Below are 14,353 nucleotides of genomic sequence, written 5' to 3'. Positions count from 1 at the left end.
GAACATATCACAATCAATTCCCGCCTTTGCGCTGATATGCCAACTCATGGTATCTCAGCGCCATCAAGGTGCAATCTGATAGCTCATCATAATTTGTCTCGGATCCCCCTGCATTAGATCTTCAGTGTTGAGACTTGAGACATGGACTGTCAATACGAAAATGGGTTATTGGTGTTGTGGATACGTTGTAGTATCATGGATCTCTACTGCAGGTAGGATATTCGTTACATTCATTCATTGGAAATTTAGAATTACATTTTTCTAGCAACTCCAAAACATGTTGAAGAAGACCCCGACCAAGTTTGGTAATGATCATTTTTAACTTTTCTACTAAATCCTTGAGGTACAATTTTTCCATCCCAAGGAAGATGAAAGCAGTCAAGCTCTTTAAAGATGACAGAGTAGTACTACAAGCGGCCTGTAATTAGGTGGGGCAGTTCTCCGTCATGGTAGTACCCTAGATTGGAATCTTGAAGTTGCTGTGATTTATAATTAGGTAAATTTAATCAATCGGACCACCCAATTATTTTAATGTTTCAATCAAATCACCGGCCGTTAATTTTTACGTAGGTGGTGACGTGTCCGTTAATAAAATTAATATAATTCTATACTTAGTCCTTAATATTTACATATTCTATTAATTTAGTCACTATTTTAATTTAATTAATTAAATTTAACATCCAATTACATGATGACATATGTCATTAGATGATTGGAGGATTTTTTTAATTTTAATTTATTTAATCTAATTTATTTATCTTCCAATAAGACGGTGACACATTTCACTACCTTTATTAAAGGAAAACAGTTGGAGAAATAAAATTCTACTGTGGTTTCGATCCAATGCCAAAGGGAGAATTATCGTCCGCCTAAACCACTCGACCAAATTCAATTCTTGCTGAGAAGTTATAATATGTTTTATATAAACTGTCACAGTTAAAGAAAGAAACATATGAAATTAAAATGCTAATATTGTTCTATATATGATTACTTTTTAGTTATAAAACTTTTAGCTATTAATTTAGTTAGATAATTTTTGAACAAATTATGTTAGATTACAACTTTTTAATATTATGTTTTTAATTGTTATTAATTTTGAATTTTTTTATTTATGATAGTTAGATTATAAATTTTTTTATTTAAATAAAAAAATTTCTTAAAAAGAATATGATAATTTTTAAAATATATATATACACTTTTTATGATAATTTTAAACATCACACCAAAAAGAATATGTTTTTAATATAATTTTTTTAAAATTTATAGTTAGATTACAACAATTTTATTTTTAATAAAAATTCTTATTAAAAAATTAAAAACACAATCTAATTCAAATTATTAAAAATGGTATAAAATTATTTCATATTTTAAAAGAATAAACATAATATTATATACAATAACAAAAATAAATGCAAATTTTATATTAAATATTAGAGTAAATTACACTCATTAAATAAGAACTAATAATATATAAAACAATGTTGTATTTATGCTTTTAATATATGTTTGGATCAGTGGTAAAGTTTCAAGTTTGAAACCTTCTATTTTCATTTTGACTTCATTTTTTACTTTCATTAAGAATGTGAGGATATATAAAAAACTTTCATTAAGAATGACAGGATATATAAAAAAATATTGTAAACATATACAGCGTATTGTATTTGGCTGAGTGGTTTGTGCCTGCAAGGGATGGGCATGGGTCGGGTTTTTGGTTCACCCGATTCGACCCAAAAATAAGGAGTCATCCACTCGAGACTCAATCTGACCAAAACAAGATTTCATCTGACCCGACTCGACCTAAAATAATAATAAAAAATGTATTCAATAAAAACAATGACTTAATTGAAAAAAATAATATATAGAGGGGTATTATTGTAATTATTTCTAAATATATAAGGTAAAATTATATATTTTTGAGGTCAGGTCTGATATTTTTCACCCTAAACCCGACCCGAACATGAAAAAAATGACCCGACCCGAATCCAATTTTTTTTATTAAAAAAATCCTACTTGATCGGGTCGAAACCCGTCGGATTCGGGTCTCATGCCCATCTCTGCCTATGATCACCATCCTATTGGCCTTAGTTCGGGTCTCATGCCCATCTCTGCCTATGATCACCATCCTATTGGCCTTAGTTCGAATCTTCCAAACAATAATTACGATTTCCTTCAATTATTTTCTTCCAATTTGGAAGGTAAATAAATTTAAAATAATTACCCAATCATTTAATGACACATCTGACTATCTAATTGGATATTAAATTTATTTAATTGAATTAAAATGGTGACTAAATTGATAGAATGTTTAAATATTAAGGACTAAATATATAATTATGTCAATTTTATTAACGAACATGCCACCACCTCCGTTAAAAATTAATGGTCGATGGTTTGATTGAAACATTTAAATAGTTGGATGGTCTGATTGATTCTATTAAAACTTCGATGGTCAAATTGATTTTTTACTATAGTTGTGTGTTCTCCCGTGTAATTTACCCTTTATAATTCAATTAATGATTATGGAAGTTGATGTGATGTATAATTCAGTTAAACTCTTCTTTCTTTATTTAGGAAGGATAGATTGGTAGTGCAGCTGTGATATAGTCTATTAGATTTTTTGTCAAAATGCTTAACTTTTTTTTATTTATAAATTTCATCCTATGAAGTTAGCATCTAAATGCAGGTTTGTAAATCTAAGTACGAGGATTTGCAGCCACGTTACTCAGGTTGCCAGTGAGTAATCCTCTCCAGTGTTTGTTCTGAACTTCTAATGCTTGCTTAATTACATTTTGAAGTATGGTGCTTTATTAATATTCACATTACATTTTTCTTGGTTTGAGGAGTTACGTAAACAACGAATGGCGGAGATGAGACAAGTTTTGAGAAAAACCCAAGATGAGTATTGCCAATGCATCATGTTAGAGTTGCGAGTCTTGTTCCTCCACTCTTCTTTATAATCTGTCAATGGATTTATTAGCTGATGGAGTTCCAAAATACGGAACTCCTTAAGAAGATCTTCTGGTTTTAAACTATATACAAAGCACCTATTCTCAAGCACTCTTCGATGGTTGCTCGCTATAGAGTGAAAGACGATCTCAATCCGGATAATAGCCCTGTAACAGCTATTTCTGGACAGTTCTAATTTCATTTTTGTTTTTTTGTTTACTGCATAAAGGCTTCAACATGGTGAAGATATCGGTTTGAGACTTTACCAGAGTTCTTTATCTATGATGTATCCAAGTACTTGGACCTGCATTTTGTTTTTATAATAAGGATACATGTGAATTTGACCTTGATTTCTATGGAATTTTGCATGGGTGATCTTCACTTATCTGTCAAGCAATAGTGAGATTCAGTCTCTTCTAACACAACATTTTCCAGTAATACTATAAATGTTTTATACATTAAACTAGCATGTCTTATCCATAATTCAACAAAAAGAATGGGATAATCCTGAACTTTTAATAAATCCAAAATCCAGTCGACCTAATCATTCTGAAATATATAAAGGGTGAATAATCATTACAGGTTTATCTCCAGAACATATGAAAAATAAACATGTAATTAATTAAGAATTATTAACATCGTAGCAGAAAAGGCAGCTGATAATCCCGCCAGAGCTGTCTGTTTATTATTATTATTATTATTATTATTATTATTTGATTGAACAGTCTATCATTCTGTTCTCTTCTTCTCCCTGAGATTATCGGCCAAAACTGAGATTAAGCAGCTAATTTGCCTCATTAGCTGACAGTTTCGCTCTTTAACAGTTGTTATGCTTGATTCATTAACTGCTTCATGTGGGTTCCAATTCTTGAAAATATCCATGCAAGAGGACAAACGGTGAAGTTTATTCAAAACAATGGGAGTGTGTAATCGGGAGCTGTCGCAGGGGTGACTGTTACGGAAGACAGTTATCGGATAGAGCAAAATTACAACTGATAATTTGAGAAAATAAAAATGAAGATAAAAGAGACACAAAATTTACGTGGAAAACCCCCCAAATATAGGGTAAAAACCACGGGCAACGGTAGAAGAATTTCACTATGAGAAAATATGAATTACAACCTCTCTCGATCTACCAAGGAGAAAACAATGATAATTCTCTCTTCATAAAAAAGGAGAAAACAACTCTCAAGAAACTCTCTAAATTGTCTCTAGTATTGGAAGAAACCTAGAATGCTTTGGGATGATTTTGAAGCTAAATGAACTAGAGTATTTATAGTTGAAACTTAAGGACTAATTTGTAAATACTCTAAATTATAATGGCTAAAATTGAGGTTCTACCATTGTTGAAAAATCAACAATTGTGTTATGCTTTTTGACAATTGTATTCGGTGGATTAATTAAATCCAACTTTCCACCGAAAGTTGGTTTAATTTTCAACAATCTCCCACTTGAAGATTTGATTGAAACAATCATATCTTCACACCATTCTTTCTACCTTGTACCATCATGTTGCTTATGTTTCTGACAGGCCACAAGAGGATCGACACCAAGTAAATTTATCGGTATTGATCGTTTTCGTCATGAAATCTGCTATGTTGTCTTTGGTATGGATCTTATGCATATCTACCGTCCCTTCTTCCACCTTTTCACGAATGAAATGATACTGAACTAGTATGTGCTTTGTCCTTGAATGAAATGTTGGATTCCTTTCTAGATGCAAGGCACTTTGACTGTCACAAAACAGAGAGACATACTCTTGATTGTGCCCAAGCTCCTCCAATAGCATCTTCAACCAAATTGTTTCTTTACTGGCTTGTGTAGCTGCTACATATTATGCTTCTGTTGTTGACGTAGCCACAACTGACTGTAATTTTGAAACCCAGCTTACAGCTCCACCAGCAATTTTGAACACATATCCTGTAGTATATTTGCTTTTATCCAAATTTCCTGCATAGTCAGAATCTACATACCCATTGATTAATAAGTTTGATCCTCCGTAATATAATGCAACATTTGAGGTCCCTTTGATGTATCTCAGGATCCTCTTTACTATATTCCAATGCTCTTTGCCTGGATTCACCATGTATCGACTAACCACTCTCACTGCTTGTGCAATGTCTGGTCTTGTGCATATCATAGCGAACATTAAACTTCCCACTGCTAATGTATACGATACTCGAGACATCTCCATCATCTCTTCTTCACTGCTAGGACTCATAATGGAGGATAATTTGAAGTTAATAGGAAGAGGGGTAGAAATTGGCTTACAATCTTGCATATTGAATCGTGACAAGATATTCTTCAAGTAATTCTTTTGTGAAAGCCAAATCTTCTTATTACTTCTGTCTCAGTGAATTTGCATTCCTAGAATCTTGTTTGATGATCCCAAGTCCTTTATTTCAAATTCCCTAGCCAGTTGTGCCTTCAATTCTTCAATATGATCTTTGTTGGGTCCTGCAACCAACATGTCATCCATATACAACAGTAATATAACAAAATCGTTATCACCAGACCTCTTGAAATAAGCACAAGGGTCTGAATTAAGTCTGTTGTATCCAAGGCACATAATGAAGGAATATCAAATCTCTTATACCAACACCTCGACACCTGCTTTAGACCGTACAGAGATTTGTTCAACCTGCAAACCAAGTTCTTCTTTTTTTTTTCCTTCAAAACCTTCAGACTGAAGCATATAAATCTCTTCTTCAAGATTTCCATGAAGAAAAGTTGTTTTAATATCTAGTTGCTCTAGATGTAAGTTCAATGTAGCACACATTGCCAAAACTACTCGAACTGTTGTTAGTCGAACCACAGGAGAAAATATTTCAATGAAATCAATACCTTCTTTTTGAGCATATCCTTTGACCACCAGTCTTGCACGATACCTCTCAACTTGATCGTCACCATTTCTCTTGATTTTAAAGACCCATTTGTTACCAATTGGCTTCCTTCCTTGTGGTAGTGGCACAAGGTCCCATGTATTATTTTTATGAAGGGCTTCAATTTCTTCTTGCATCACCATCATCCATAATGAAGCATCTGAGTTGTTTATTGCCTCCTGGTATGTTGATGGCTCACCGTCCTCTGTTAAAAGGCAGTATGCAATATTACCTTCTATAACATAATCTGAGTGCCAATTGGGACGTCTTCTCACACGATCTGATTGACGAGTTGTTGGAGCTTCAGAACTCTCTGGTTATTGTTCATCATGTGTTGGTTCTACTTCAGAAGAATCTCCTTGTTCAATCTCATTTTCCACATGTATTTGTGTAGTCTCTGACTTTTCAGTGCTATCATCGTCTTCTTTTCTTTTTAGTTTATCTTCTACAAAGATAACATCCCTGCTAATGATCACTTTGCGGGCAGTGGGATCCCACAAGTGATACCCCTTTACACCATCAACATACCCCAAGAATTTGCATTTCTTGGATTTTGGATCCAACTTTAAAATTTCTTGGGAGTTGTACATCACGTACAGAACACTTCCAAATACATGGAGGTTTGAATAATCAGCTGGTTTACCAGTCCACATCTCCATTGGTGTCTTCAGCTCTATTGCAGTTGATGGAGCTCGATTAACCAAATAACAGGCGGTATTGACTGCTTTTGCCCATAATGATTTTTCTAGGCCTACATACCTCAACATTGCTCTTGTTCTTTCTAACAAGGTTATGTTCATCCGCTCTGCCACTCCATTTTGTTGAGGAGTGTTCGCCACTGTGAACTTTCTTTTGATGCATTCTTTCCTGCAAAAGTCATCAAATTCTTCGCTTGTGTATTCTCCTCCATTATCTGTTCTGAAAACACTTGATCTTATTTCTAGAATCAAGTTCCACCCGCGCTTTGAAGTTTTTGAAAGTTGAAAACACATCTGACTTCTTCTTAATAGGGTACACCCAACATCTCCTAGAGTAGTCATCAATAAATGAGACAAAGTACTTTGCTCCGCCTAGGGATGTAATTGGTGCTTGCCATACGTCAGAGTGAACCAATTCTAGAACATTTTTGCCTCTGGAATTTGATGTGTTGAATTTCAACCGGTGTTGCTTACTTGTTATGCAATGCTCACACAAAGTATGTGATACATTTGTTAAGCCCGGAAGAAGCTTTTGCTCCACAAGAACTTTCATTCCTTGTTCTGACATGTGTCCAAGTTTCTGATGCCATAGCATTGCAGAATCTGAACTACATGAGGCAACAGAGGCTTCTGCTTCTAGCAAAGTCTCCCCCTTCAGCATGTACAAGTTTGTTGCTATCTTTTCGCCTTTCAGCACCACAAGCGCTCCACGGAACACCTTCATGATTCCTTTCCGTGTTTGAATCTTGCTTACATTATTATCCAACAATCCATAGGATAATAAATTTTTCTTTAGGCCTTTCACGTATCGCACATCTCAAACAACTTTAATTGTTCCATCATACATCTTCAATTTGATGATTCCCACGCCAACTATCTCTAAGGCATGATCATTACAGCTATACACAGATCCTCCTGAGACAGGTTCATAATGATGAAACCATTCTCTTCTTGAGGTCATGTAATATGTTGCTCCCGAATCAATGAGCCATATGTCTGCAAATCTTTTTCTATATTTTACGGTGGTTGACGCTTCACATCATAGAGCATCTCTATCATCTGAAGTGTTTGCGGTATTGCCTTGTGGATTGGAGTTTTTATTTAGACTCCAACAATCTTTTTTTAAGTGACCTTTCTTTCCACAGTTGTAGCACTTTAAATTCTTCTTGCTCCTCGACTTCGATCTACCATGTTTGTGACTGCTGCTTTGGCCACGTTCTGTTGATCTCCCTCTCATCGTTGTCAACGCTTCTGCTTGTTGCAGATTTACTTGTCTGTCTTCCTTGTTCTTGCGCCGATTTTCTTCTTGGAGAACAGCAGCTGCAACGTCATCGAAGACTAGAGTGGTGACATTACTATTTGTCAAGTTAATGATGAGTTGATCATACGAATCAGGTAAACTTTGAAGTTGAAGTTTAGCACGTTCTTGTTCTCCTATTGTACATCTTAAGGATGTAAGCTGAGAAAATAAAGTGTTCAGTGTGTTTAAGTGCTCCGTCACTGAAGTAGATTCTGACATCCGGAGAGTGTACAATTTCTTTTTAAGGAAAATTTTATTGTGCAGTGATGTGACCTCGTACAGTTTGGTGAGATGATCCCATATCTCCTTAGTTGTCTTCTTCTCCTCGATGCTTGACAATACTTCATCTGCTAATGCTAGATGAAAGTTTGCCATAGCATTCCCGTCCATTTCGATTCATTTGTTGTCATCTGTGAAATCCACCGGCCTTTCACTGATAGCTGCTAGATAACCGTCTTTCCTCAAGACGACCTTCATCTTCAATTTCCACAATTAGAAATTTCTCCCATTGAATTTTTCAATATCAAATTTCGTTGCAATAGCTTCTTTTACGGATAACTCCCACTATTTCACTATCGTGAATAGTTCTCTGGAACCTTTAAAGAATGTGTAATAACTTCTTACTTTCTTATGTTAGAGGATCCACCTTTTGGTGACAACCACAAAGACAATAAGCAGATATTACAAACTCTAATCTGGCTCGGATACCAATTGTTGCGGAAGACGGCTATCAGATAGAGTAAAATTGCAACTGATAATTTGAGAAAATAAAAATGAAGATAAAAGAGACACAAAATTTACGTGGAAAAACCCTTAAATAATATAGGATAAAAACCACGGGCAACGGTAGAAGAATTTCACTATGAGAAAATAGGAATTACAACATTTCTCGATCTACCAAAGAGAAAACAATGATAATTCTCTCTTTATAAAAAGGAGAAAACAACTCTCAAGAAACTCTCTAAATTCTCTCTAGTATTGGAAGAAAGCTAGAATGCTTTAGGATTATTTTGAAGCTAAATGAGTTAAGGTATTTATAGTTGAAATTTAAGAGCTAATTTATAAATACCCTAAATTATAATGACTAAAATTAAAATTCTACCATTATTAAAAAATCTAACAATTGTATATTATTTTTTGATAATTGTATTCGGTGAATTAATTAAATTTAACTTTCCATTGGTTTAATTTTCAACATAGACGTCGGGAATCCGCGGCTCGACAATTCATATAAACCCCAGTCCAAAATCCCTTCCCCATGCCAAACCCAAAAAAACAAAGTTCGACCCCAAATCACCTGCCTTTTGTTCTTCCACTATTCACATCCTCTTCTTTCGGTTTTCTTTTAAAAACCTTTTATCTCTGTTGGTTTTCGCTGGTTCATTCATGCAATTTGATTTTGTTGAATCAGCGGACCCAAATTTACCCGAAGGCAAAAAAGCTTTACTCTTTCTTATCTATTTTCATCTCTGATCAATCAATTCCGCCTCCTTTTGATCTTCAAGGTCCCTCATTATATGCTTTTCTTTTAATTTTTATTTTCTGGCAATGTTGGTTCCATCAAGATCTGCTTTTCAAGAAATTCTTGTTTCTGCTTGTACATATTCATTCTTCAATCTTTATTCTTTTTTATTCTTTTTTTTAAATAATTGTACTAATGAATAGTTTCTCAGTTTAAGGTCAAACCTTGACAGAGGTTGTTAGCTTTCATTACTTTTCGATTTCTTATTTTCACTTTCACTTCAATCTAAAAACCGAAACTTTGCTCTTACAGTGCTTATTATTTCATTTCATTTCATTTCATTTCCTTTTCTTCTTTTTGTTTTTGAAGTTATTATCAGGCGCATATAATAGTAATAATTGCATTCTTAGATCTAACAAAATCTTAATTTTGTCTCTTGTTTTCTTTCTTTTGAGATTCTGCCATCACATGCAGCATGCACATGCTTCAGCTCATTTAAACACGTTCTTAAATTTGAAGATTTAATGGCATCACGTATTTGACATATCTGTTTCTCAGATTTTAATTTATTCGATCATCCTTTTGCAACTTCCATTTCCTTATGTTAGTTGCTGAGGCAAAACAAATTCTGTGTCTTTTTTCTTAATATGATTTATGGTCTTTCAGAGGCATAAACTAATTCAGTACCTTCTTGTTTGTAACATTTACTTCTAAAAGCTGTTGGTGTAGCTTTTTTCCTTTTGCTTACTTCAATGAAATTTCCTGTAGTTTTCTATTAGTTTAACATAGAAGCTTTGTGTATGAGGACAGTTGCTGATAAGAGAAGAAATGCTTCATCTGACATGGTATTCTCTTTCTTTTCAAGTTTGAAGGTCTTCCAACATTGAAGTTTTAGTAGAACTTTACCTTTCAAAGCTTGTAAAATGTTGATATTGTTGCAGGGAAACGTCGGATTTAAAATGAGGCAGCTTCCATTTATGGTAGTTATTTTTACAGTCATGTTGTACATTGTGCATAGAACCACAAAATATCAATACTACGAGACAGAGGTATAAAAACTCTCCTTGTTCTCTATTTTTCACTGGTTTTTCCGTTTCCTGGCCTTTCTACTGGCCAATTTGGGTTATTTTTATTACTTTTTATTGTTAGCCCACTTATTTCATGCTGGCATTATTATTGTGATAAGGTGTCTGGTTAATCAAAGAAGAAAAAATTTAACCTTTTGCTTTCTTTTATTGCTAGATTGAAACCAAATTGCACCCTTTTGAAACAGTAGAGGTAAGCATGTTAATACTGGATTTGCATTGTTTTTATACATTTCCTCATTGTCATCTAAGTTGTGTATCATGTTTGTGGCTAGGATAATGAATTGCCTTCCAGAATATTAACAGATTTAGCACATGGCATTATGCAACCTCGTTCAGATTTGGAACTAAAGCTATGGTCAAAGAATTCACGATCTGAGGTGAGATTCAAATATTCTTGTTCGCTAACATAAACTTTTATACTAAGATATGAATATTAGCCACTTTCTTTTTTCTTTTTCCTTGGTTTCTTTCTTTCATGAATAAGTAATGACGATTGTTCTGAAAATTTTGATATTGTTGAAAAAAATAAGATTGTTTACAATATTTAATGCGATTGGATGGATATCCAATTGTAGGTCAATATTACCACAAATAAGAACTTGCTGGCAATGTCAGTTGGTATTAAACAAAAAGAAAGTGTTGACGGCCTTGTGCGAAAGGTATTGCATCTTGTCCTGTTGACTTTCAACATTGATGAACTGCACACTGTTTGCCTAATTTTGTTAAATTCAGTTTCTTGCAGCAAATTTTACCATTATTTTATTCCATTACGATGGCAAAGTGAATGGATGGTGGGATCTTGATTGGTGTAGCAAAGCCATTAACATAGTGGCTCATAACCAAACAAAGTGGTAAAACCTATTGTTGGTAAAAGGAATTCTTTTGTCATGTCTTGTGAAATGCATGGTTGGATGTGTATGCTCATAATGGAATTGGAGTTCATCAAGCTGCTCATATTGTAGGTTTGTTGCTAAAGCAGATTCTAACAAGGTTTGAGTCATTTTGAGTTGTAGTCAGCAGTCTGGCTTAAGACTTGCTGTATCAAACAAGGACTTGATCAGTTTTATAATTCTTATATTTGTATTGATGTATATCCAGTTTTTGCTGTTGTCGAGTGCACGTGTAACATTATGAACTAGAGGTTACATGTGCTGCTCTAAGAGTTTGGTCTGCTATATAAATTGGGTCATGGACTTTAGACTGCTTTAAAAATATAAAGTGACGGCCTAGATGAATCTTATTGACTGGTTTGTTGTATCCATACTTTGTCTCCTAAAATTTCTTAATAAGGTTACGGATCTCTTCCCTCTTTCAGGTGGTTTGCAAAGCGTTTTCTACATCCAGATATTGTGTCAATATATGACTACATATTTCTTTGGGATTAAGATTTTGGGGTGGAGCATTTCAATCCGAGAAGGGAAATGGCTTTTATGACGTTTCGGTCACCAGAAATATCCTGATGTTTTCTTGCCTTAACATAATCTTATGCGTTATTAAATAATAATATAATTTTCTGTCCAGGTTTCTCGGCATTTAGTTCCATCTTTCTCTCGTTTACTACTATTTCTGCTTTCTGAGGCTCTTGGGGTTGGGGGGCGCAGAATCCAAACATTTTGACCAAATGGGTGAATCTTCTTTCTCCAGGTACCTAGAAATAGTGAAGTCAGAAGGGTTAGATGATTTCTCAGCCGGCTTTAGACCCAAATTCAATGGAAATACACCACAGAATCACTATACGTGCTAGAATGAAGAAGTTCCATAGGTGAATGAAATGATTTATGACAATTCATAAAATGCTTACAGATTATTATTTGTATAATACTTGAAAGTTTTTGGAAAATACAGAAGAGTCTATGGACGCAGAGATAAAACAAAGTGTTCAAATATAAGCGAGGGGGCACCATGTTCCGGGTGAGTTATTTTTCATCACATTACTCAATAGCATGATATAATGTTTTAAAGCAATTTAATGACAACAATTCCATCCGTATTCCTTTCCTATATTGATAACTTCTAAAAATGACATGGGAAATTGTGCCTGGATTTAAGTCCTAAGAGGATTTGCCCCCATGCACATCTTCCATGCTCTATCTGAGATCCTCTGTTATAAGCTTTAAGAAAATCAAATGTCATGATTTGATTGGTTGGTGCTGATTTTAATCATCCATATTATCTTTGTAGATTTGTGGAGGGAATGGCTCCCGTGTTCTCCAGAGCTGCCTGGTTTTGTGCATGGCATTTCATACAGGTAATCTTGCATGTTTTCGTCTACATAAAATTTTAAGGATGGTTGCTTCATTCTCCGCTTCACATTTCCATATGATCTATCCCTTCCTTTTCTATAAATTTGTAGCATACACATTTATCATAACGCATAAATCTCTCATTTTCATATTATTTTGCTGTTGATCTTTAAGCCCTTTTTCTTTCTTTCAGAATGATCTTGTTTATGGATGAGGAATGGATATGAAACTTGGGTATTGTGCACAGGTAAGATTTCACTTGATTCTACTTCGGACCTGTTTCTTGTTGACTATTCATTCTTTATAGTTCACTTCTTTTACTGTAGTAGATATATACTTCAGCATGATTCCAAGAAACATTATGTTTATTATGGATGCATATGCTATTATTCAGGGTGATCGCACGAAGAATGTGGTGGTGATTGATAGAGAGTACAATGTTCATAAGGGCATACAAACTTTGGGTGGGACAGGAGAGCTCCCATTGAGGAAATCCAGAAAGGTTTCTGCTTTGTCTTCTTCCCTTATAGTTTCTGTGCTTTATGGGTGAATTGTGCTTACATTTGACAAGGATAAAAGAGCATATCTTTCATCTTATTTTGCTTATATTCTATGATTAACAAGCAGGGAGAATAGACTCCTTTAAGGTGTTTCTCCCTTAAAGTATAAGATTAATATGCTTACCTGCTCTCTTGTTTTTTTTTCATATCTTTATCTCTTTGTTGTTTATCTAAACCCGAAACACAATACCACTAGTCCTGTATATTTCATATGCAGAGACCAAACTTCTAGAACCATCGGAACATTACCTAATTATTGATTTTGCTGCCAAATTTTCGCGAAGTAACATTTTGGGTTTATCTTAAAATAGTTTGAAGACTTCAGTAATCAATCTGAATTGTTGTTCTGAGTTATTTCTAAGTTATCATAAACTTAGTTTCTTAATTGTTTTTCCTGCTTATGTGCAGAGTGGTAGGGCTTCGAGTCGGGCTTCGAAATTTGATCCACGAGCTGAGGTGAGATCCATAATTCCTGAATTCACTTTATCCCTTATCAGTAGACATTCTGTTGATTAGATAAGAAATTTATGTGATTAACGATAGTAAATTATTTTTGTTACTCAGGCGAACAAAAGCTTCGCTCTTAAACTCGCTCAATTCGCAATTGGTAAGTATGTCTAAGAAACCCATCTTGATGGCCATATGCATGTTATAATTGAACTAAGGATGTCTGCCACTTGATAACATGGCCGTAGAGATTTTACCCTGCTTCTTCAGGTTAAAGAAATATCTAAAGCGAAAGCGATTTCTAAGCACAGAAATATATACTGTTGCAGATTCGCAGGCAATCCACATGGGAACATAGAGTCTTCAAAGAGCGATGGAATCAAGCCGTAGAACAATACAAACATTGGGTCGATCCATTTCCGAGGCAACTAAGGCGAAGAAATAAACGTAAAAGCAAAGTTTTTGACCTTTATGACTAATCAAAGCCGATTATGGTTGCCCTCATGCAGAGTCACAGATACAGTAGTTTAATCTCATCATCATCACCCGTACTTGTATTTTAGCTTTCCTCTACCCCTTTGTTGAATGCTCATAATTACTTCATTATTTGAACACATGCTTTTATCTGTCTGATTCTGATATATAATCCAGTTTTGCACGACTTCTTTACCGTTTTTCTTATGCAATTTATTCTAGGATGTAATTAAAAAAAAACTATACTTTAATT

General features: G+C 34.3%; 1 pseudogene; it reads left to right on the top strand.

Annotated features, from left to right (window-relative positions):
• Positions 1 to 9,102: 9,102 nt before the first annotated feature.
• On the top strand, positions 9,103 to 14,281 carry LOC120121879 (annotated as a pseudogene).
• Positions 14,282 to 14,353: the final 72 nt, after the last annotated feature.

This window comes from Hibiscus syriacus, unplaced genomic scaffold (assembly GCF_006381635.1).
Source record: "Hibiscus syriacus cultivar Baekdansim isolate YM2019G1 unplaced genomic scaffold, ASM638163v2 tig00110383_pilon, whole genome shotgun sequence".
Taxonomy (NCBI): domain Eukaryota; kingdom Viridiplantae; phylum Streptophyta; class Magnoliopsida; order Malvales; family Malvaceae; genus Hibiscus; species Hibiscus syriacus.
This window is presented reverse-complemented; position numbering and strand designations above follow the sequence as displayed.